The sequence below is a fragment of the Lissotriton helveticus genome, chromosome 1_1 (assembly GCF_964261635.1).
Source record: "Lissotriton helveticus chromosome 1_1, aLisHel1.1, whole genome shotgun sequence".
In the NCBI taxonomy this organism is placed as follows: Eukaryota; Metazoa; Chordata; class Amphibia; order Caudata; family Salamandridae; genus Lissotriton; species Lissotriton helveticus.
In genome coordinates this window covers 266,383,289-266,408,890 of record NC_136057.1, presented here as the reverse complement: position 1 = coordinate 266,408,890, position 25,602 = coordinate 266,383,289, and the positions used below count along the sequence as shown (strand labels likewise).

Below are 25,602 nucleotides of genomic sequence, written 5' to 3'. Positions count from 1 at the left end.
TGGTTAGTGGTTGTAAACTGCCTAGAGCACTAAAAGACAAACAAAAATGGGTTCAGCAGAGGAAGGGAGTCAAGGCAAAAAATTTGAGGTGACTCTGCAGACAGGGCCAGATCTGACACCCTCTACTTAGGAATTACTGAGGTCTCTCATACAATGTATTCAAGGGATTCTGAATACAGCAAGCAGCTTCAAGACAACTTTACATTAAACAAGCATTTGCAATGCATCAGTATCACCTTTGGGACCTTATATCTATTTAGCTATGCAGCACATTAGCCTGGGTGTTAAAACATCTACTGGTCTTTAATATGGAGGGAAAGTGAGCACTAAACTGTGTGACACACCAGGTATGGAAACACATGGAGAAAAATGTTGCCTTTCATTGGGAAATGGTATAGTCCAAACCTCTGTTTTTAATATAGAATCAGGGCCTTCGGTGGCCATATCACTCAAAATACAAGATTTGAAAAAAATATTATTATCTACGTGCAGTGTGGTATTTGTGAGAATTTCAGCATTTGGCATTGTAAATGACAATGCTTTTTATTTACATATTGGCCCCTTTACTTTCAACACTATATTCTTTCCGTAACTCCCCTCACCGAGCTCCATAAACACACATCAGACTCAGATGAATAAAAAGGTTTATCCAATTCCATGAAATTGTCAAGAATTGAAGACTTTATAATTTGTGTTTGAAAAGGGTTGACCCTAGTTGCACAATAAGCTAAAAATCTACAAATGACCTCGATTTTACAGTTCAGCAAGGGGGATTGAAAGATTACAAATTGTGCAATCTTTGAGGATTAATAAAACAGTTCAAATGTATATTTCACTGTGTGTATAATGCATAGTGTTAAAAAAGTGGACTTCTGATAGATTGAGATTAATTAAGTTTTCAAGCCGTACCTTTGTCGGACAGTTGAACCAGCCGGTCTGGGCGCAATAGCTTTACTGGGAAATCAGCTGGATGCACCAACATTAGTAGCACTTGCAGCAGGACCAGGCTACACAAAATAAATAAATGATAAGTAGTGCTAATGAAATGCCATAACTTCAGCAAACTGAAGAAAATATTGACAAAAGCATTAATGTAAAAAAAAAATTAACATGGAAATTGCTAGCAGTGTCACTTCAACGATAACATTATATTTTTAGCAAGTAGAAGACATGGGTTTACGCATACATTTAAATATATTTTTTGATACATCATTAAAAAAAGGTTATCAAAAGTAGGAAGAATATTTTAACCTGAATGAGGCACAATTTCACCAGGTAAACATCACCCAACTTACTATGTCAGATGGATTGCAGTACAAGGATATTTAATGTAAGTAATTAATGGTATTTATACAGTGCAAACCTAGGATGGCAATAAAGTGCAGAACAATGGGAAAACCCATTGAAACTTTAGTGACAACAGGCACATTGATGTGCGTGTGCTCAATTGTGGAGAAGTTACGGCATGAGCATTGTAGGGGAAGGGAAATCCTTTAAAGAGAGTCATCTTCTGTTTTTGAAACTCAGGAGCAGCAACTTTGTGGTGGTGTCACCAGGGCTTTAAGTGGAAGCTTTTTTCAATAGTATGTACAAGCTATAGTTGCTGCTTATTTATCTTATGAAACTAACAGCCATTGACAAAGACAATAGTCCTGACTTGTGGGTATGATGTTACTTGTTGTATCATATCTGGATGGAATAACAGAAACAGCAAAATACAAGTTTTGTCGCACACTATGTTAAGCGCAGATTTTTAGCTTACATGTTTTAAGCCACTCCCTTAATTACATTAGCCACGCCCAATTGAGAGACCCCCTAGTATTTTTATCCCACTTAAAGCCCTGGTAGTGGGTCCATTGCAGTCTGTTGGAGGCCGGAGAGGGGCTGTCCTTAAGCCCATAGGAGGAGTTCAAGGCGCCCCAACCAGAGTTCTGCAGAGCTCGGAGGCTTCTCGCAGAGGACGAGGGAGCTCGCTGCAATCTCCCAAATCACATATAAACAATGGACACGAGTCCCAAATAACGGACGATCACCCTGCTGGCAAATACTTTTTAAATACTTTTTAACTGCTTTCTTTATTTGTTTGCTGTTTGGAGTTTAAGAAAGACGAAAACACCATTTCCACTGCTCATCCAAATATTTAACCGCCCAGACTTAAACATACAAGTTAAATAAAATAAAACTCATCCAGATCGCAGGGCTAGTTTAGCCTGATGTGTTATTGCTTGGATGAAGGGTCCACACTACCAGCTCAGTAGTCTTCCATACTCTAACTAAAATAGGATTTAGAAAGTCAGGGCAAAGCTGGTAACAGGGCAGGAAACAATTGTTACCTCTTCCCTGAATAAAGACCAGGAGCCAGGAGTGAGGTACAGACACGTCTTTATTTTATTCGTGCCTACCTGGAACTAACTTCGCTCCTTCTCTTCCGGCGTTACCCCCGCCCTTCATGGTTCCGCCTGCCCTGTCTGTGTCCAGGGTCAGGCGATGACGATACAACACCTCCCCCTTTTGTACAAAGAGTCTTACTGTCTCTCAGATTTCTTCAATGAGGCGGGCTGGTCGTCTGACATGCTGCCGGGGGCGGCTGAGCTGTGCCGGTGTCCGGATTCGGTGGCTTGCAGCCTCTTCATATCTTACTGGACTGGAATGGTCTCTGTCACTGTTCTCACTTTGACTCACTGACTCAGTGGTAGACTCATATGGCTGAGCCTCATCATGATCGTTAAAATTACACTTCTTGAAGTACATGTGTGTTGCGAGTTATCCGTTTGTGATCTGCCTCTGCTGTGATCATTGTCCCTTTCCGGCTACTGACTCTCAAGGAATGGGCAAGATAACGACTATCCGCTTTCATGCTTCGATCACGCCTAACTATCACCCAATCTCCTTCTTGGATGTCTGCATGTCTCGCGTGTCTGCGTTGGCCGGCATAGGTCTTCATTTTTAGTTTCTTATCATGGTCCAGTCTGACCAGTGTGTCATGATCAATGTTCACAGCTTGAGGCTGTAGAGCACAGCCTAGTGTAGGCAGCCGTGTGCGAGGAATTCTCCCTAGCATCAAGGTGGCTGGGCATTGGTTGGTGGTGCGTGAGGTGTGGTGCGATATGCTCGCAGTACTTCATTTAAGGCTTGTTGTATGTCTCGATGAGCTAGTTCTGGTTGTTGGACCGCCTTCTTGAGAGTCCCCATAAAACACTCTACCATGCCGTTACCTTGAGGCCATAACGGTGTGATCTTTTTATGCTTAAAGTTGAGGTGCTTTGCAAAGTCCGCGAATTCGTGGCCATTGAACGGTGGTCCATTGTCAGATTTCACTCCCAGCGGAATACCCCACGCTGCAAAGGTCTCATCAAGGACTGGGATTACTGCAGTCGCCTTGGTGGATGACACTAGATGCGCAATCGGGAATCGGGAGTACTCATCCATGACGACGACAATGTACTTGCCCGATTTTAGGGGGCCGTAGAAGTCAATGGCTATTTGCTGCCATACTCCATCTGGTAGCTCTGACATTTGCAAAGGAGCTGGCGGTTCATCACGGCTCACCAGTTGACATGAGACACAGTCTTTGAGGGTGGCCTCCACCTTCTGATCGAGAGACGGGAAGCAGACACTCTCCCGTAGAGCCTTCTTGGTGGCACTTATTCCTCTGTGGCCTTCATGGGCGAGGTTAATCACTCCTTGCCGTAGTCTTTGTGGGATCCCTATCCTCCCCCTCTCAATAACAAACCCTCCACACTGATGGACAGTTCTTCTTGGATGTTATTGAATGCTATGAGTTCTTGGATACACTGAGTAGAGTTCTGGGGGCTGTCTTTTACGTGTCTCCACGAGTTGTTGCGTATACGAGCCATGACATCTTGGAAGACAGGGTCTTGACTGGACGCTTCACGGATCGCCTCCGGGGGCACTGTGGGCGGACATGCGGTGTCAATGACGAAGTGGATATACTCCTCAGCCAATGAGCACCTTTCACTGGTGTATGTCTGAGAGTGTCTGGACATGTAGTCCGCCGGATTTTCCAACTTCCTTGACTTGTGGATGATAGTGTACACGTAGTCCTGAAGACGCAGTCCCCACCGTTCAATGCGCGGGGGCATTTTGGCTTTGGGATTACCAAATATGGTGAGGAGGGCTTGGTGGTCCGTGATGAGAGTGAAATGTTTGCCATATATGAAGAGATGAAAATGCTCGCAGGCCCAAACCACCGCAAGACCCTCCTTTTCAGGTTGAGAGTATGCCTTCTCGGTGTCGGTGAGGCTGCGACTGGCATAGGCGATGATGTGGCGTTGGTCTGAGTCTTCATGATATTGGGCCAAAATGGCGCCCAGGCCCACCGGGCTGGCATCAACGGTAATTTCAGTTTTCTTTTTAGTGTCGAAATAGGCTAGATTGATGGCAGAGCTGACAGCTTTCTTAATTTTGTTGAAGGAGTGATCACAGGCTGGTGTCCACAGAAATTGCTGACCTTGACGGGTGAGTTCCCTGAGGGGATAGCTGATGGTAGCGTAATCCCGGATGTAACGTGCGCAGTAACTCGCCATCCCCAGAAACAATCGAAGGTCGCTGACGTCTCGTGGTGTCGGGGTGTCTGCGAGAGCGGACACTTTCTCTGGGTCTAGCTTCATGCCGTCCTTGGAGAAAATGTGACCAATGAACTTCAGGGTCGATCTGTGGAATTCGCACTTGTCTGGGTTCAAAGTTAGGTTAGCGTTCAGTAATGCGTGGCATACTCTGTCCAGAGCGGTGTCATGCTCAGTTTGATCTTTCCCGAACACTAGGATATCATCGCTATAGTTGAAAGCGTTTGGGATCCCCTGGATTACTCGCCGGATAGCCTCTTGGAAAATCTCGGCAGCCGAGGATATACCGAAGTTTAGGCGTTTGTAACGGAAGAGTCCTTGATGGGTCATGAAAGTCGTAATATAGCGTGACTTTTCGTGCAATTCCAGTTGATGATAACCCTTATTGAGGTCGAGCTTCAAGAAGACAGTAGCACCATTAAGACGAGCGATCATGTTGCTAATGTGTGGTCCTAGATGGTGCTCCCTCTCGATGGCCGTGTTGGGCGCGCACATGTCCACACACAGACGTACTTTGTTGTCCATCCCTTTCTTGGGCACTACCACCACTGGTGATACCCAAGGGGTGGGCCCTGATGTGCGTTCGATGATGTCTGTCTTCAGCAAATCTTGGAGTTCATCATCCACTGCCTGTTGTAAGTGAAAAGACACTTTCCTGTGGTGTTGCGCCACTGGGGTCACTTGTTCGTCGATACGTAACTTTACTATGAATTGGTTGAGTTTTCCTATCCCTTTGAAGAGATTTGGAAATTTGCAGACAATGTCTGGGGCATCCTCTGTCATGTAAAGGAGTTCCACAAGTCTCAGGCATTCTGCTGTTGGCAGACTAAGTAGGCAATCGGCCAGATCTGGGCCTTCAACTACATGAATATAGGCTGGAATCTGTCGATCCTTGTAGGAGAGGGTCGTGCTAAAACGACCTAAGCATGGCAGTGGTTTTCTGGACATCCAGGTGTATACCCGGACAGCTGCGGGTTCTAGTTTCGGCTTTGGCTTCATGCTTTGGTATTCAAGAGCACAGATGTAGTTCAAAGAAGCTCCTGAGTCCAATACAAACTTGGCAGGGTGATCTCCTATTCGAATATCCAATTTCGGGTACCTTTTCAGTCGGTCTGGATCTGATACCATGCAGATGTATTCGTCACTATCCTATGACACAGGTGTGGGTGATGATGACTCACTAGATGTCGATCTTCGTGAACGATATGAACTGGCGGAGCGTACACTCGATCTGGACGAGCTAGAAGAACGCCCTTCTCTTCCTTTTACTGCTCGAGCGTGGTGTTGTGTGCTTGACCGCGACGTGGACGACCTTCGCCGTGATGGTCGAGTTTGACAAGCTACTTCAAAGTGGTTCTCTCTTCCTCAACGATGACATCGTTGACCAATGGCTGGACACTGTCCCGAGTGGGGGTATTCTTGGCCGCAACGGTAGCACGTTGGTGCCGTCTTGCTGTTCTTGGTATGTCGCGACTCCTGACGTGATGACGTCTGATGTGCACAATGAAGTCACACATTTGTTCATCTTTTTCTTGGGACGCTAGGTTAAATGTGTAGCGCTCATAATCCAGGTTGCATTTGTGTAAGAATCTCCGATCAAGGGCCCCTTTTACGTCATCATAGGAGGTAGCATTTGCAGCAGGCAGTTCTTTGATGATCTGCGCAATGTCTTTTCCAACTAAGTTTCGCAAGGCTATTAGTTTTTGCTTAGGGTCTTGCACCTGAGACCCAGTCATGTAGTCTTCGAAATCTTCCGCCCAGCTTTTCCACTTGGGCCCCATGCTGTTTCCGGACGTCAGCTCTAGTGGGTCTGATGGCCGCAGGTATGGTACCCCCATGAGCACTTGGGGAGGTGGTGCGAGAGATGGTGGGGTCGGAGCCGCTGCTCCTGCTCCTGTAGCGCCTGTCGGGTTGGTGTTTGACATTGTGACTTAGGTCCAGTCACTTAACTGACTGTTGCTTGATTTATTTGGCAGTTTGGGTGCAAATTCAGGGTTGCCTCACTTCAAGATGGCCGACCCAAAGGATTCAATGGGTGTCTATGGCTGGCGCCTGACCTCAAGATGGCCACAGCTTGGAACGACTGTTTCCCACTCGAAATTAAATTTTTCTTTTTTTTTCCCGTCTTCAGCCCTTGGAAATCTATTGTGGCCGGTTGTTTCAGCGAGCGGGACTCATCCTCATGTACTCGGCTGCAGCTGGCAGGGTCAGGGACGCTCTCCGGTGCCTTTCTGTGGCTTCGCGCCGTTTTCAGGTCGGGCGGGCAGATCAGAGTCAGCTTTCAGGTCGGGCAGACTCGAGGCAGCGATCGGGGCTTCGCAGGCAATTTTCAGTATTTAGGAAGTCGTTGTGCTTCCAGGCAGCTTCAGATGTGGAGCGCAGAGCGTTCTTCACTTTTTGCGCTCTTCCACGCGATACCGATGGCAGGCTGCAGGCTCACCGTGTTTCTGGCAGTGCACGGGCGGCAGGGGTTTCCGAGGTATGAGGGGGTTTGAGGATCCCACCCTCGTCGCCAGTGTTACCTCTTCCCTGAATAAAGACCAGGAGCCAGGAGTGAGGTACAGACACGTCTTTATTTTACTCGTGCCTACCTGGAACTAACTTCACTCCTTCTCTTCCGGCGTTACCCCCGCCCTTCCTGTTCCGCCTGCCCTGTCTGTGTCCAGGGTCAGGCGATGACGATACGACTACAATGTTCTGATAAAAGAGCACTTAAGCCTGATCGCAACAGCCTGCACTTTACATACAGAACTAGGTACCCCAAAAGGTGCTCGAATAATGTGGGGGAAGCCCCCTTGTATAACGGCTGCTGCCGCACCCCCGAGTGAGGAGTCCGGGGATTAGTGTTACTCACCATGGCTGATGTCGGGGTTCATCTCTCTGACGAGACAGATGCATGGCTGCTCCTCACTTCTCTGCGCCACGGAAAAGCAGAACCCACTGTGGTGATGACGTGCCATATAGCCGCACAGTGGGGGCCCACCCTGTCCACCTCTCAGTGTGGCTGCCAAGCTAAAACAGGCGTGTGGACTTAGGAAACCTCCTCATGAATGAGAAACAACAAGCATTGCAACAGCTAGTACTTTTAACCCGTCTATGGATGTTTTTAGCTATAACGCTGGCGTGCTGCTGTCCTGTTTCCCGATTTATCCCCGCCCACAACCAGGCAACTGCTGACTGACTTTTGGCACGCATGCATACGATGTAAAGCATAGGTGCACACTACTTTAAACAACAAGCATTTGTAATGCAATAGATCTCGCATTTACATGAGTCCTATTGCATTTTAAAATGGAGTAGGGGTGGGCAAAAAGGCACAAACGGGAGTGTAGGGGGGTTAGTGGTGTCCCGAGAAATCATGGACTGTGGGAGGGGATGGGGGTGGCACGGGAACAAAATAGTGTTTACAGAAAAGGGGTAATAGCCATGGAAGGACACAAATTACAACATGCCCGTCAGTAGGAGGGACTAACATGGCTAAAACCAATGAGAAGGCTGCATGTAGGACCTAAGCCAATACAAAAGATGGTACGTGAAGTATGTGTCAGTGTTTACTTATTTCAAAATGCAAATGCTTGGTTAAAAAAAATAATAATAATTCTCAAGTGCTCACCATCAATATATTTCACTGTTCATATTTAATCATCATAAAGTTCAGGGAGAAGCAATACAAATCTTGTAGTTCCCAGGTGTATGGCTCAAAACATTTAGTTCGGAAAAACCAAAATGCATCAATAACTTTTATCAATCAAAATCATCTGTGTTACATTAAGATTGAGCATGCTCTCAGTGACAAAGAAAAGGGTATTAAGGTGAGATAGGAGTGATGAGGTAAGTGGGGGACTGGGTAAAGGTGGTGTGACAATAAAACAATCACAACGCAATTCGTAAAGATCTTTACAGTCTAGTGAGATCCATAGTTCCCTAGATCTCTTCCAACATAGGCTAGAATTACTCAATTGGATTTGCTCCTATGTTGTGAGAGGGTTGTGTAGGCTACGTTTCGACCCCGCTAGGTACAAGTGTTGTTCTACACCTCATTCTGGGTTAGGTATGTAGTGCTGGGACACCCTCGAAATAGTTTCTGTGCTTTAGAAATAATATTTCATGCATTCATTAATGATAGGTTATCATTCGGGTTCAGGCATTAGATCTGAAGCGTGCTTGCTTGTGGTTCCCAATGAACCATTCTGATTATCCCATTAAATAGTTAAAAAATGTGACGTGCCTACTGATGGACTTGGTCTCATGTTTTTCCAGAAAGCCGGAAATTAAAATCTGGCAAGAGCAGAAGAACAATGGTCCAGGTGTGACATATTACAATGGTCTATTCATTCCTATTCATCGGAGGAATATGTAAAACCTGAGAGCCTTTACATGCCGACTCAGAGATCAACAAGGAAGATAGGCATATGCCTTGTACTGATTGTCACTGAAACAGCCAGAGGATAGTGTGGTGTCAAACAGAGAGGCCATATAATTGCCTAATCCTGAAACCACCTCTACTGTCCCACCAGAACCCTTTGCCCACCCCATTGAAGGACTCCAACATGTGAAACTCAAGTCTCCTTAGCACATGGCACCTCAGCGTTCCCTCTAGAGTTTCTCTTTCCTCTTGCACAAGGAATGTACTATATGGGAAGCAAGCACTCTTGAGGGCCATTGTTGAGCTCGTTGAAGAGATCTGAGAGGGTTTTACCACTCTTTAGGAGGGACAGACTAGACTACTCGGCTCAGAAATATCACATCTGATACTAATCTCATTCAAGCACCCTTTACCCATAGCAAATGAGCAGTCATGGCACTGTGTTCACCAGCCTTCTTCCATTGTCTCTTGCTTCCATCTGAAAGTGTCGGGCCACGGTCCCCTGTACAATTCTCTGTACCTGGTGACTGCAGAGGCATGTGCATTTTAAAGGATACATGCAGCATATTTGACAAATAACAAGCTACATGGTTTATTCTTGATACAGCTGCAGGCATTTCATGCCTAACATCTTCATTTCTGGGCCTTCTTCCTAACCGCTAGCAATTCAAAACATAATGTTCTACAGCTGCTTATCTCACAGTAGCTATGGGCCATATGTAGCAAAATCCTCATTTGCGATTCTCAAATAAAGATTTCTCGTGAATCGCTATTTGAGGATCGCAAAATGCTATGTATGTAGGATTTGCAATACATTTTGCAAATCCTACATATTCCTTAATTGCGAATCTCAAATTGTGATCCGCAATTAAGGAATACTTGCCGCTCGTGCTGCGTGGATAACATTGGATTGTGTTTCTGGCCGTTCTAGGGGCATAATCTGCAGCGGAGCCCTGTGACTCTTCCTCTTACTGACCTGGGAGCATTTCGGCTCGGTCACCTCGGCTGGGGGAGTAATTGACACGCCACCTGCATAGGGAGCGGGACTGCGAGGTCCAGCAGTGCTTGCGCCGTCCACCGCGCGCACCTGGTTCCTCTTCCCGCCCCCTTCTCCCTCCGACCTCCCTGGTCCTTCCTGGAAGCTCATAAAACTCCTCGTGGCCCCCGCTGGCGCGGGTGCCGCTCGTGCTGCGTGGATAACATTGGATTGTGTTTCTGGCCGTTCTAGGGGCATAATCTGCAGCGGAGCCCTGTGACTCTTCCTCTTACGACCTGGGAGCATTTCGGCTCGGTCACCTCGGCTGGGGGAGTAATTGACACGCCACCTGCATAGGGAGCGGGACTGCGAGGTCCAGCAGTGCTTGCGCCGTCCACCGCGTGCACCTGGTTCCTCTTCCCGCCCCCTTCTCTCCTCCTCTACTTCAACCCCGCCTCGAACGCGCATGCGGGACGCGCGCGGACGAGGAAGCGGGCGAAGACCGGGCTAAGAGCGGGCCGTTGTGTGGCCGTTAGGTGGCTGGAGAGGCTGGGCTGGGCCCCGTCCCTTTGCTTCATGTGTGTAATCTACACCCGGTCTTCCCACGGTATACATTTCTTTGCATATCCTGTTTAAGTGTTCAATTGCGTCTCTGACCTACCATCGTGTGTTGGTAAAGCTCCCTTACTATTGTTGGTTAGCTTACTCTAGGATAGTTATCCCGGTATAACTATCACAGTTTTGAATACTCTGCAAAATGGACATGGCCTCTCCTGGGACAGTGGGGGCTAACCCTAATAAGGGCACTTTAGACAACTATTTTAAGAAGTCCATCTCAGAAATTGAAAAAGAAGAAGTCCTAGCGGAGAGGAGGGTGGAGCGTCGACGCTCCATCGAGGGTTATAAGGCAAGACCCCCCATGGCTACGTCCCCACATATCGTAATACCCAGTACAGAGGTGACCCCTATTACTGAGGATCCCTTTACATCCCAGGGAATCCCAGAACTTTTTAGGGATATTACCTCTACACCACCTCTCTCTGGGGGCTTATCTAACTCGCTCACTGTCGCTTCCCCACCCCCCTGCAATCCTGATGTAGCCCAGAAATTTACGCCAGCTCCCATCCCCAAGGGCAAAACCATCGCTAAAATCCAACTGAGGAAAACTGAGGCCCAGATAACTCACGGTCCTCCGCCCAATAAGAGAATGAGGAAGGGGGGTATAACACAAAAGGACAAAATTAGCCATTCTGATTTTGGCAAGGGGAAAGGGGGGGGTGCAGCCTCGGTTCCCAAACCAGCTGCAGGTACTAAACCCACTATATCTACAGTGACTGTAAGACAAACATCATCCCCTACTCTAGTTACTACCCCTCCAACTGCAATCTCGGAGGAGACTCTCCCAGTTGCCCCTACTCTGGAGTTCCTTGGGCAAATGCTCAGGACGCTCACGTCCCCTATTGTAGATAGATTATTGGCCATTGAACAACGGCTAGGGAACCTGGAACAGGCTATTTTAAATAGACCAGTCAATCAGAAGGTCCCTTTAACATCTAGTATAGCCCTTACTGCAGACAGTTTGCTTAATTGCTTAAAACCCTCTACCTCTAAGACGCCCCATTCAACTTCTATCAATCCAGCCAAGGCAGCCCAAACTAAATCCACTACCATCACAACAGCTTCATTTCCCATGCCTAACCTTCCTACTAAAACAGTGCACCATATCCCCCTAGGCACTACAACTTCCGTCACTCCCTCTAGAGCCTCTAGCAACAAGAAGGACACCAACTCGAAGGGTGGAAATAGTACAGTTACAAGACTAAGCCACCCGGTGGGAGAGAGGGTACCCCCTGGCAACACACATAAACGTAGGATCCCCCAGGTTGAACTTCCCCCAGAATCACTACCTTATGTAGTGGTACTCACGGGTGTGCCTACTCTGGACCCTGATAAGCGAGAAGGTCCAGAGCAACTCAAAAACAAAACCATGTACTGGTTGTCTAAAAATAGACCACTACCGGCTAATGTTGATGGGGACATAGTGCATGTGCGTCGACTCTCCTGGTTAGGGGGGCGGGAGAAAGATATAGAGGGTGACTTGATTGTGATTAATTTCAGGGACCCAGAAGTTGTTAGGCATATTTTGAGCAGGATGCCGGGGAACCTAGGCAAATCAATTATGCCGTGTGATCTCACCTATTTTTACCCAAGAGCCCTAGTTGCTCCCCTGTCATGCCCATGGCCCCCCATGCCCCCGGTAGGAATTAACGGCCCAAAACAGACTAACCACTATCCCCCTTCACATCCAGGCCCCATGATCCTAAAGAATGCTCATGGGTGGGAATCTGTACCACAAAGGGGCTATGGCACTAATTATAGGAGTATGGACCACTCTTCTCAATCAGGGGGGATGGATCATTTGCTTCCTTTTACACCTTTGGAAGTTAATAATAGATTTTGAGTCCTCTCTGGCCTGGACTCCTGTGATTGACGCCTGGGGTCCCCTCCTGGTTATCTCTCTGTAGAGAGGGCCCTAAGTGGACCGAATGGAAATTCTCACGTTCCTGGTGTCAATTCCCCTCGCCAGCTGTCAGGAGACCCTTATGGCACGATCCAACCCCTTCCGGTCACGCCTAATTATAGTTTACCCTCCCCTCTAGGGGTTTCCATCTCAAATGCACGCAGAGGTAGTAATACCTCAGGGGGCCAGGGTCCTAATCTGTACACTCCTTCTAGAGCCCTGAGGGTACTATCTTGGAATGTTGCAGGTATTTTCAACAAAATACACACGGAAGAATGGGACTCCTTAATAATAGACAATGATATCTGCCTCTTTCAAGAGACATGGGCGAGGGAGTCGGTCCTTAAAACTGGCTATGCCATATTTGAAATAAATGCTTCCTGGAATGGCAAGGGGAGGCCCTCGGGTGGTTTGGCAGTGTGGATAGCTTCTCACATTGGCTGCAAAGCGGAAACCATAGCCACGTCTTCTCAAGACATCCAGTGCGTTTTATTAAACTGGAAGGGCGCCCCTAAGTTAGCAATAATAAACGTTTATTCCCGCCCAGTAGGACCAACGGCGGAGTCCATCACATTAGAAGATCTTGCGTCCTTCTTGGGCCAGTGCCGACAGACATCAAGGTGATAATGGGCGGTGATTTTAACTGCCACTTCGAGCCCCTAGAGGGCTTGAGGGAAGGGGCCCTCACTAGAGAAGACGACTTTTGGGGTATACCTGTGTGTCACTCGCCACATCCTAGATCCTGGTCTCCACTTGCGGTCCAAATCATGTCATTAACTCTTAATTTTGCGTTAAGAGCTTGCAATGGACGCACCCCTTCAGACACCCCTTCTAAGTGCACATTTAATAGACCCAATCACGAGTCACGATTGGACTACATTTTTGTTGACACCAGTCTATGGCCAAAGGTGGAGGATTTTAGTATAATCCCCCGTACTGATAGCGACCACAACGCTCTCTTACTCGTTATCGCTTATCCCCCCGAACCTGCAGGACCCCCTCCCCCAGAGGAAAGAGATGAACGGGGAAATCTGGTACTAACTTCAAACAGGCGTAGGGTGAGATGGCAGAAATTTTCCAAATCGGAAGAAAATATTGGGAAAATTTATCATCTGGTGCTGCCCAAATTTGAGGCCTTGGAAGAACTAATTAGTCTATCTAGTACCCAGGCTTTGCAGAAAACCCTACCCTCTATTCACGAAGAGTTAGTGGGAGCACTGGGAGAGATCCTCTACCCAGTGGTGCCCAAGCCCAAGCACAATACTAGAACATCTACTTGGTATAACTCTGACTGTAGAAAGGCCAAAGCTGACCTTATCAATGCAATTAAAGAGGGCCTACCCCGGACCAGTGTGTCCACTTTGCGGCGACAGTACAAGGACTCAATGGCTCGCGTGAGGTCAGACTGGGACTGGGACAGATGGCAGGACCTCTCAGCAGCCCTAATAACTAGGGACTCAAAAAGATTCTGGTCCTTAGTTACTACTGGCTCAGGGGAACCCAAAGCTGCAGTTGAACCTAACATAGCAGCACAAATATGGGAAGACCATTTTGGGAAACTCTATGCAGATGTTCTTGAGAATACTGATGCCACCGTTGCAACACTCCTCTCCCTCCCTGGAGATTTTTTGGAATTCACGTTAGGGGAAGTGGCAAGCGCAATAGATGGCTTAGCGATGGGCAAGGCCCCCGGCCTTGATAAATTACCTGGTGACCTTTTTAGGTCTCATCCAGAGATCTGGGCGCCTTACCTTCACATCCTTTTTAACTCAGTTGCACGTGGTATGGCGATCCCCTGGACTTGGCTGGGGGCAGAGATAGTCCCCATCTTCAAGAAGGGCTGTCCTCTGCTCCCATCCAACTACAGGCCGATCAGCCTGATAGATGTTCCCCAGAAGATCTATTCGCGACTCCTACTGGACCAACTGTTGGACTGGATGGAGGAAAATGAAATTTTAAGTCTTCTCCAGGCTGGCTTTAGGAAAAATACGTCCACCATGGACCAAATCTTCCGCCTAGTTCTCCTCTTTTGGAAAACGGTGACCATCGAGGGCGGGAGATTGTACATGGTGTTCGTGGACCTAAGGTCAGCATTCGATCTGGTACCGCAAGGAAAGCTCTGGGAGGTCCTGAAGGAGTTGGGAGTGCCCATCAATTTACTCCAGGCTATAATCAGACTGCACCAGGGCAACTTCGCCCAGGTACGCTGTGGGCGGGGCGGCGCACTGACAAACAGGTTTCCTGTCTCCCGGGGTGTTAGGCAGGGCTGCGTCCTTGCCCCTACTCTTTTTTGCCTATATGTGAACAGCGTCATCTCACACTTAGCTAATGTTGGGGATAATGACGCCCCAGTCTTGGCAGGCAGGAGGGTACCAGCAATCATGTTTGCTGACGACACCCTCCTGCTTTCCAAATCACCCATGGGAATCCAGAGAATCCTTGATGGCTTCGACCTCTTCTGCAGGCAGCATGGCCTTGAGATAAACGCCGGGAAGACCAAATATATGATTTTTAACCCTTCCTCTACAACCAGACCTAACCCATCCCTAAATTCTACGGTCCTAGAGAGGGTTAAAACATTTCAGTATTTGGGTGTAACCCTCCAAGAGAACCTCTTATGGGGCCCTCAGATCGCAAGCTCGCGATTAAGACTCTCTCAACTCTCCGGGGCTATTTTAAAGGTTACTAATACCTCAACATATAAACCTATAGCTCCTGCAGTTGAGATGTACAAAGTGCAAGTGAAACCTTCTGCACTTTATGGGAGCGAGCTATGGGGGCACCAAGCGGCAACTGAGCTGGTAAGTGCCGAAAATAGTTTTATGAGGCGTCTTTTGGCCCTTCCAACTGCAACTCCCCTGCTCCCCTTACGTCTTGACCTGGGCTTACCTTCCATTAGGGAGGATCTCAAATCCAAACCTATAAGATTCTGGCATAGACTCTGGTCAACAAAGGAGCTTAGTCACTACAGGCAAGATCTTGCACACGTTATGAACTTAAACTACAATGACAAGATCCCCTGGCTAGCCTTTGTTAAAAAAGAATTGTATAGGCTTGGCTTTAATGAGCTGTGGGTGACTCCAGAAATTGGTTGTAACAAGGTCTCCAGGAAAAGACTAGTGGAAGTATACAAGGAACAAAATCTTGCATCCCACATGACTGCACTTAATATTGGCACCCTAACTAATTGTTTTACCCAATCCAAAAACTCTTATAAATTTGAATTTTTTTTGGATTTTATATATCCGATCATGGCAAGGAAGCTGTTCATACAGTGGCGCTTTGGCTCTCTACCTATTAAATCCTTCACTAGTAAATGGACCAACGGAGGGGATAAACTATGCCCTGGCTGCAACCTGTGTGATGAGGAGGAAATCCATGTTCTGTTTTTTTGCCCCACCTATAAATCCCCAAGGAAATACTGGTTGGTGCCCTTATGCAGGAACATGGCTATAAGGAACTGTTTGACATCTTACAGAATATTGAAATCTGACCCCTCCCCCCACATCGTTTTTGCAGTTTCAAAATTTCTCCTTGCAATGTGGCGTATTAGGTCCAAGCTGGTTAAGGATAAACCAATATAGAATGAATGTCTTTGCCTTTGCCCCACTGTAACTCATGGCTTCTGTTGGTAAATGCCTTTTATTATATTGTCTATTTTATTCTCATGACATGAACTATGCTGTTCCCTGTTTATGTATTTTAACCACATGACTTTTTTAAATATTGTTGTATATATCTGCATGTATCTTTTATGGTCTAAACGGCCGAAATAAAGATTTTTGGATTGGATTGGATTGGATTGGAATACTTCCAATTAGAGAATCGCAAATTGAGAAAGCAATTTCAAGGGTGCAAGGGTGTCAAAAGGACACCCTGTTGCACCCCTGAAATAAGCATGGGTGCACATGTGGCGCATGTATGTGCTTCACATTGCACTTTGAAAAATGCAAAAAAGTGCCTTTTTCAAAGAAATCGCAAATTACCACTAACTTCAAGTTGGTGGTAATTTGCAATTCCTTAAGGCCAAATTGCACTTTTTTGGTGATTTATACATTGCATTTAATGAATCACAAAATTTGTGATTCCTTAAATGCAATCGCAGAAATAAGGAAGCGCAAATTTTTCGATTCCTTATTTTGCACGCAGATTTGCCTCATACATACCATTAAGCAAAATTGCGATCCCAAACGCTGAAATTCTGCATTTCGGCATTTGCGATCGCAATTTTCTTGTTTCTTATGGCCCTATGTCACTACATTTTTGGTATGTCAGTGTACTCTAGCAGTAACTATGTCACTTCTAAATTGGGAACATTTCTTCCTCCTCCTTTTTGAAAAACAAAACACCCAAAAATATAAAATGTAACGATAACAATTATAAAAAGTAAAAAAATAAGTAGTTAACAATGCTCAATTACTTGTTGTGATTGTAAAGGCTCTTTCTTCCTGATTACCTGAACTAGTTGTTTTGCACTCATGTTATTATGTGCAAGCAATTCAGATGTTACTTCATCATGTAGGTCCTGTCTATTTACTGAGCCTCTCTTTCCAAGCAGTTTCTTACACTGTGTTTCAGCACACAGGTTCTAAATGGCTTCAAATATGTTTAATTGATAATCTGTGTTCTGTTCCCATCTTGTGCTGTCATTGCTGATCCTTGGATTACCGTTATTTTCAATGGGGGCGAGTGAATTCTACATTCTGAGTTCATCATTTGTTGCTCTTTCACTAAACCCAAATGCCCATATTGATAACTTTTTTTTTGTACATCTTTAATTGTTTCTACATATTTCATTGTTATTTTGGACTCTATTTCTCTCTGTACTACTTCGTCAAACTCTTCTGGGTACTTTGGAAATGTGTTTATAACGAGTTTGTCAGGATTGTCCATACATCAATTCTGCGGGAACTGCCCCAAATTGAGTTGCGTTTCTATAATCCTGTAGAATCGGACATGGTGCCTGATTTATAGATGTTTGATACAATGGGGGATATGTATAAGGAAGTGGCGGAGAGAGGAGTTAGCCTTCCTGGCTTAACGCCTCTCTCCGCCACTTCTGAAACACAAGGTTGCACCATATTTTCAAGAATGTGGTACAGCCTTACATTTCCCCCTGAGATGGCACTACGTTTAGCAACAGCACCAAAACATGCACCCTTGCATTAAAGTGCAAAGGTGTTTACGTGCAGAGGAGGATTGTTTATGTGTAGGAAGGTGTCCCTTCCTGCACATAAAAAATCCTAAAATGCCATTTTATCACTGTCATGTGTGCTGCTTTGTGCAGCACGAATGAAAGTCACAAAATGGCATTTTGTTTTAAAGGATTGTTTATGTACAGGAAGAGACAGCTTCCTGTACATAAACAATCCATGGATTTCTCTTTGTTTCGCCAACTTAAGACCAGGTTTTCCCAGGTCCTAATTGTTGGTGCTGCCTCCTTTGTACGCCACCCTTGTACGTAGGGGGCAACGTAAAAATCAATGGGTGTTGAGGTGGAACGCCCATCGCAACACCCACTGCCCACCCCTCTCACGCTAACCATAGCGTGAACAGAGGTCTTGTTTACAAGGCACCGTTCAACCACCTTATGTGGCTTAACGCTGCCGTGTAAATAAGGCTAAACCACTATCGCCACCACAACATCAGTAAAAGTGATGCTGTGGTGGCGATAGGGGTTTGTACATATTCCCCCATGTTCCTCTCTCCAAGGTTTTACTAACAGTGCGGAATAATCTTTCCACTATTGAGTTCTCTTCTGCTACTTGTTATTTTCCTGTGCATTACTCCCATATACTTTGTATTTCATCTCATAGGTGATACACCACACCTACAAGTCTTAGTTGATAGATGAAATGTATTTCCAGTAAAAAGTGGGACATTGCCTATTTTAATGTACCTGATTTGGCTTATGGTGAAAAAATATCGTTCAAGACAGAAAGTGCTACTGAGGCTGAAGTTGATGACGACAATTTTGCAACTAGGAAAAGTGAATATTGATCAATTATAACAAATAAATAATGTCCAGAATATAATGTCCCTAATCATTTGCTGCTAAAACTGACCACTTGGCATTGGGCAGTTCAGACGTGCAACTCTTCAGTATTTCTTTCCCTTGTAGTACGTTGACATAGATGACACATTTGTACAACTTCTACAACTTGAGTACCCAGCATTGGAAACCATACTCTTGTGGAAAGTGTTTTGTTGCTGATATTCTGCTGTGGCTCTCGAGTGCTATGTCAACTGCACACCCTTGCAAAACTCATTGAACAATATATCTGATACCCCCTAAAAGTATATCAGACTATCTCACAGTTTATGCAAACAGGAAATGTTTGATTTTTCTCACTCTCTCATATTGTGTTACAACACTGTACAGTGCTATACGCCCAAGTTGTCTGTCGCCCCAGATGTGTGGACATGGCGGACACTTTGATCATGGGACATAAATATGAAATTGTGTTCTTTTTTCTCATTTTTTACATTATTCTATAGTTGTTATAAAGAGTTATTTTGAGTAGTAAAACATTCTTACAAGTGTAGATAACCCCATCTACTGTGTTATTTTTAAAAACTCTGAGTTTGTGTGTCAGATTTACTACCAACTTTCACCACCTGGCACAGTGTTGTTTTTGACCTAGTACTTCATGAGATTTAACCTCTTGCATTCTTGGTACACATGGTCTCTGTTTTTCAATTAAAGTGATAAGGACAGTGGATCAGCTCCCTCTATTGAGTCAAAATGATTTCTTTATTTTACAAACCTCTGTTTTGCGATGTGCCAGTCACTGTGGCTGCGTGACAAACATGTGACCAGGACCACTCACAATAGTTTCTGGTGGCACCAGTCACATCTGGCAATAGGACAGTTTATGGTTATACTAGACAGTGACTTCAACAAGCAATGTTTCCAGATCTGTAAGTCCTAGAAAAATGGTTACAGACTACTTCCTTTAACTTGTGAAACCAGAACATGTGCTGGGGATTTGACGCCTGACTGCCTTCTAATCCCTTGTAGGCTGAAGAAGGGGGAGATATGGTTACCTTTTAAAACATGAAATAGGCTGGGGAAGATGCACTCTTACCCTTACATCAAAGTCAACCAAGGTCTAGGAATCCAACAGAGTCAGCTTTGCATTGGGATTTAAGAAAAATCTGGATGGAGAAAAGCAATCAAGCAGAGATTCTGTCTTCAGCCACAGTCTTCTCTCCTCATGCAGGCCTCCTTGGTGTCCAGATAAGAAGAAAGGAACCAAATGCAGTACTTATTCTCATGTTGCAGGGTAGATCCATCCAGAGGATCTGCCACAATGAAAAGTGTGTAGAAGGCCCTAGTCCTGAAGAAGACAGCTATCCCTGTTATTGGTTCAATCTATCACATCTGTGTCCACAGTTCATAGTCCAAGCAGTTCTGACTCGTCAAAGTGGTGCATTCATTGGCTCAGAATGAGACTTCCATCTCCACTTGTTGCAAAAGGAGATAAGCACAACATTGTACATGAGGATGGGTGTTCCTTTTCCTGCATGCATATGTGTTCATTGATGCAAGCTAGTTAAGTGCTATTGAGGAAAGCAAATTCAAGTTAGAATAAGTTACAAGATTGGATTAGGACAACAATCTAGTTCATGCTCAATTACATTTAACTTTTCTGAAATACACTAGCATAAATGTACACAAAAAGTGTGATTGTTATGTGCTGGTGGCAGCAAATTTGATGTTCTTTTGTAATGATATCATTAATACTTCTTCATGATAATATCTCCGGTACCATCATCGATTTTGAAGGCGGATGGAGGACTGGCAATGGCTAGCCAGTGATCAGTCTTCGCAGAAGAGGTAGGCACTAATTGTGTGCTGGTAGCATATTACTTGGGTTACCATGTAGGGAGATGTAATTGATGTGTACCCATTACAAAGCATTGAGTCTATCAAGTTGAAGCACTCTATGGAGCCTTTGTTGCAATTTACCCTGTTTTAGTTGATACTAGTGGCCAAATGTGCTTAAAAACACATTTGGCAAATATAGCCCCACATATTTGTGGGAGGAGAATCCCTCTTCTGTTACAGAGCTTTTTCAGCTGGACATCACAAAGAAGGTACCCATCATTGTAGAGCCTGTTTGGCTACTACTTTCAGCCTGCTCTGCTGAAGGAATCCAAACTCAAAGAAAGTGACCATTATAAAAATCTTCATCCAACTAACGCTACAAAAGGATCCAGATGGTGATAGGTAAAATGGTTGGTTTCATAAGAATCTTTCACAATATGTGCCATCATATTTACCCACAGTGAGTGGGTAAAAACCCTTGATACATGAGCCCCCAGTTTTTAGTCAGTCAGTGTTGATAGTAGGTGAATTGGCAACACCTCTGTCTTTAAACATTCAAAGCAAGGTATAGTGACCTCAAAGCAGACGCAGCCATCGCACCCCAACTACGGAAGGTCATCAACATCTCCTTCGAAACAGTGACATTCCCGGGAAAGCTGAAAGCACGCCAAAATCAACGCCCTCCTCAAGAAGCCCAAGGAGGACTCCAAGGACCTCAAGAACTTCCGGCCCATCTCCCTGCTCCCGTTCCCGGCGAAGGTCATCAAGAAAATCGTCAACATGAAATTGGCCCACCACCTCGAAGACAACAACATCTTGGACCCGTCCCAGTCCGGATTCAGATTAAACCACAGCACCGAGACAGCCCTCATCGCCGCCACAGACGACATCAGGAGCCAACTAGGCAACGGTGAAACATCAGCCCTCATCCTCCTCGATCTATCAGCCTCCTTCGATACGGTCTGCCATCGCACTCTAAAGACACGCCTCCAAGAAGCCGGAATCCAAGAGAAGGCCCTTGACTGTACCACGTCCTTCCTCTCCAGTAGAACCCAGAGCGTCCGCCTCCAACCCTTCCGATCCGATGCCATCAACATCATCTGCGGCGTCCCCCAGGGCTCATCCCTCAGCCCGTCGCTGTTCAACGTCTACATGGCCCCCGTCGTACAAGTGGCCCGCAATCACGAACTCAACATCATCTCCTATGCCGACGACACCCAGCTCATCCTCATCCTCATCCTCATCATGGACCCACACACATCCAAAACAAACCTCCACGAGGGAATGAAGGCCATCGCCTACTGGATGAGGAGCAGCCATCTGAAACTGAACTCGGACAAGATGGAGGTCCTCATCCTCGGACCCGCCCCCTCAGTCTGGGACGACTCGTGGTGGCCGAACATACTGGGAACAGCACCGACACCCACCGACCATGCTCGCAACCTAGGATTCAACCTCAACTCCTCCCTCTCCATGTCTAAGTAGGTCAACGCCGTCTCCTCCTCCTGCTACAACACCCTCCGCATGCTCCACAGGATCTACAAGTGAATCCCGACAAAACAAGAAGAACGGTGACACAGGCACTCGTCAGCAGCACACTGGACTACGGCAACGCACTCTACGCAGGAATCCCAACCAAACACCTACGACGACTACAACACATCCAAAACGCCTCCGCCCGACTGATCGTCAATGTCCCCTGCCGCAGCCACATCACCCCCCACCTGAGAGACCTACACTGGCTCCCCGTCCACAAGAGGATCACCTTCAAGCTCCTCACACACGCACACAAAGCACTCCACAACGCCGGACCAGCCTACCTGAACAGCAGACTCAGCTTCTACACCTCCGCACGCCAGCTCCGCTCCGCCAGTCTCGCCTTCGCCGCTGTCCCCCGCATCCAACGAACGACCTCCGGTGGCAGATCCTTCTCCTACCTCGACAACATCCTCCCTACCCACCTACGGCAGACCCAAGACCTACTCGCCTTCAGAAGACTCATGCGATTGATAGTCCTACTGCATGGTTCCTGAGGTGTGAGCCGGGAACAGTGGTTCATTTTTAAGACGAAAACGAAACTTTTTAAAAATGTGTAAAATTTTATTTTTTTGTGCCACTTTATTGGAAACTACCCCCTGAGCACCCCCTACCTCCGGTTCAGACCTGCGTTTGCAGCGGGGGCCACAGCAGCTGATTCGACGCTGCTCAGTGTAACATCGCCGCCATCTTGGGTGAGTGAGAGGGCGAGCAGATTACTTGCTCTGCCCTCCCACCCCGATTGCTATAAAAGCTCATCTGCTCGCCATTTCCCCATTGATAGTTCTACTGCATGGTTCCTGAGGCGTGAGCTGGGAACAGTGGTTCATTTTTAAGACGAAAACGAAACTTTTTAAAAATTTGTACAATTTTATTTTTTGTGCCACTTTATTGGAAACTACCCCCTGAGCACCCCCTACCTCCGGTTCAGACCTGCGTTTGCAGCGGGGGCCACAGCAGCTGATTCGACGCTGCTCAGTGTAACATCGCCGCCATCTTGGGTGAGTGAGAGGGCGAGCAGATTACTTGCTCTGCCCTCCCACCCCGATTGCTATAAAAGCTCATCTGGTCGCCATTTCCCCATTGATAGTTCTACTGCATGGTTCCTGAGGCGTGAGCCGGGAACAGTGGTTCATTTTTAAGACAAAAACAAAACTTTTTAAAAATTTGTAAAATTTTATTTTTTGTGACACTTTATTGGAAACTACCCCCTGAGGACCCCCTACCTCCGGTTCAGACCTGCGCTTGCAGCGGGGGCCACAGCAGCCAATTCGACGCTGCTCAGTGTAACATCGCCGCCATCTTGGGTGAGTGAGAGGGCGAGCAGATTACTTGCTCGGCCCTCCCACCCCGATTGCTATAAAATGGCACCTCCTTCCCGGAAGCGCAGCGGACGGGCGCAGCGGGCGCGCCGGCGGCGCGCCGAAGGCGAGCCAAAGGCGAGCCCGTCTGCGCCCGTCCGCGCCCAACTGGAACCAGGGGCCACCGACCCTGCGCCTTTTCTCATGTATACTTCTGCGCAGCTCCTTGCCCTTCAGGGCAATTGGTTCATCAGTCCTTCTACGCTGGAAGGTATAGCAGCCCTTGGAATTTTGATCCCTTCCCCCGTCCCTGCCAATATCTTACCACTTAAGTCCAAGCCTGTTCCTCACTTGGTATGCCCTTCCACTCCCCCCTCTCCCACACCCTCCTCGGCTTCTGCTTACCTTCTTAACACTCGCTCAGCTGGCAAACACCAACTGGAATTGTTTAATCTCCTCGACACTGAGTCCCCTGATTTTCTGTTCCTGACGGAAACGTGGTTTTCTACTGCCTCCGCGCCCGACATTCTATCCGCACAAACCTGTGCCCTACTATGCCCTTCGGGCAGATCGCCCTGATGGGAAAACTGGTGGAGGTGTGGCCATGATTATCCGGTCCCACCTCCAATTCCAACCCTTGGTTTACCCACCTATACCTAATGTGGACTTCCTAGTTGCCCGCTCAACGAACCTTTCAGCTCCCCTTTCTATTGTCCTTTTATACCGACCCCCCCAAACCATGCCCCACTTTGTGCCCGCTCTACAAGAGTTACTGGCCACTCTTGCCATTAACAATTTGTCTGTTCTCCTACTGGGTGACTTCAACTATTGGCCTGGTGACCCCAGGGAAGATCAAACTTCCAAAGATTTTTCTGATACTCTCCGCTGTTTTAATTTCACCTCCCACATTCATGCCCCGACTCACGTCCATGGCCATATTCTCGATCAAATATGGTCGGCTGGTCGAACCTTATCTCCCACTATCATTCTCCCCTGTACCTGGTCGGATCATTCCATCATCTCCTTCTCAATTGATCTTTCAGTCGTTGACAGGCCCCCTCTGCCCAAGAACATCTTAGCACGGAATTGGAACCGAGTGGACTTTAACATCCTCCACTCCTCCCTGGCAACTTCTCTTCCCAAGCTATCTGACCTTCCCCTCGATTCTCAAGTCGACGCGCTTAATTCCTGGCTGTCCTCTTCCTGCGACCTGGTTGCCCCCCTCAGAGTGGTCAAGGCTTGTCGCCTCCACGAAGCCAATAAATGGTTTTCTAGTGACCTTAAAGCACTCAAACTGGCCCTTCGGCAGTCAGAGCGCCAGTGGAGGCGCAACTATTGCCCCCTTCTGAGGGACCGATACAGGTCTCTTCTTAAAAACTATAAGAGAGCTATTCTCTCAGCCAAGTTGGAATATTTCTCGGGTAAAATTCTGTCGGCAGCTAATAAATCTAAGGAGATTTTCTCCATTGTCTATAATCTGGCCGCTTCAGACAGAGTTAATCCCAATCCCGTCCCTTTCCAATCTCTTTGCCTTTCCCTGAACGACTTTTTTCTTGAGAAGATTGCTGATATCAAACTAAACATCCCCCTGCCATCTTCTCTTCTTCCTATTGCCCCCCTTCCTCCCTTGCTTTCCTCCCTTGACCATTTTCCTCTCATCTTGCAGGAATCCTTCCTTGCCCTTCTTGGGAAGGTCAAGTCAGGCTCCCCTGCTGACTGTGGTCCGGCCCGTATCTTACGGGAGCTGTTCTCTGGCTGCCCTGACCCCCCTCTTTCCCTCCTTAATGCATCTATTTCCCAAGGTAAAGTACCCCCACTGTTTAAATCAGCTGCAGTCATTCCCATTCTAAAAAAAGCAGGTTCTGACCCCACCCTTCCCGCTAATTTTAGACCCATTTCCTTGCTCCCCTACTTAAGTAAGATCCTGGAGAGCCACATTACTTCGTGCTTATCGACTTACATAGAGGAAAATCATCTCTTAGCCTCCCACCAAGCTGGCTTTCGTCCAGCCCATTCGACCGAATCTGTGGTCATCTCCGTTCTTGATGAGCTGAAGAGCAAAGCGGATTCCAATTCTCCCCAGGCGCTGGTGCTCCTTGATCTTTCCGCTGCCTTTGACACGGTCGACCATTCCATCTCCTCGACCGTGTCAGGGCAGCGGGCATCCAGGGCACCGCCCTTTCTTGGCTCTCCTCTTTCCTCAAGGGCAGAACGCAGGCCGTCCGTCTTTCCGGTTTCTCTGCTCCCCCCGGTCCGTGCCTTGTGGGGTCCCCCAAAGCTCGTCCCTGTCCCCTCTTGTTTTTAATCTTTATATCTATCCCCTCATCATTTCTCTACTCAACATGGAGGTCTCTGTGTATAATTACGCAGACGACCTTCAGCTTGTTTTTGACCTCGCCCCTGCCTCTGATTCTCTTATCAAATTCCAATCTGTTCTTATTTTTATTTCTGACTGGATGAATCAAAATTCCCTCAAGCTTAACCC

General features: G+C 46.9%; 1 protein-coding gene and 1 long non-coding RNA gene across 3 annotated transcripts in view; one reads left to right on the top strand and one right to left on the bottom strand.

Annotated features, from left to right (window-relative positions):
* The window catches only part of LOC144791619 (uncharacterized), a 271,095-nt gene that overhangs the window by 10,080 nt on the left and 235,413 nt on the right, over positions 1-25,602 (bottom strand). Inside the window, exon 5 of the long non-coding RNA XR_013602444.1 lies at positions 910-1,007. This is a non-coding gene — a long non-coding RNA (uncharacterized LOC144791619). The remainder of the gene's footprint in view (positions 1-909; positions 1,008-25,602) is intronic.
* The window catches only part of LOC144791482 (olfactory receptor 13C9-like), a 183,383-nt gene that overhangs the window by 130,615 nt on the left and 27,166 nt on the right, over positions 1-25,602 (top strand). The window lies entirely within an intron of this gene.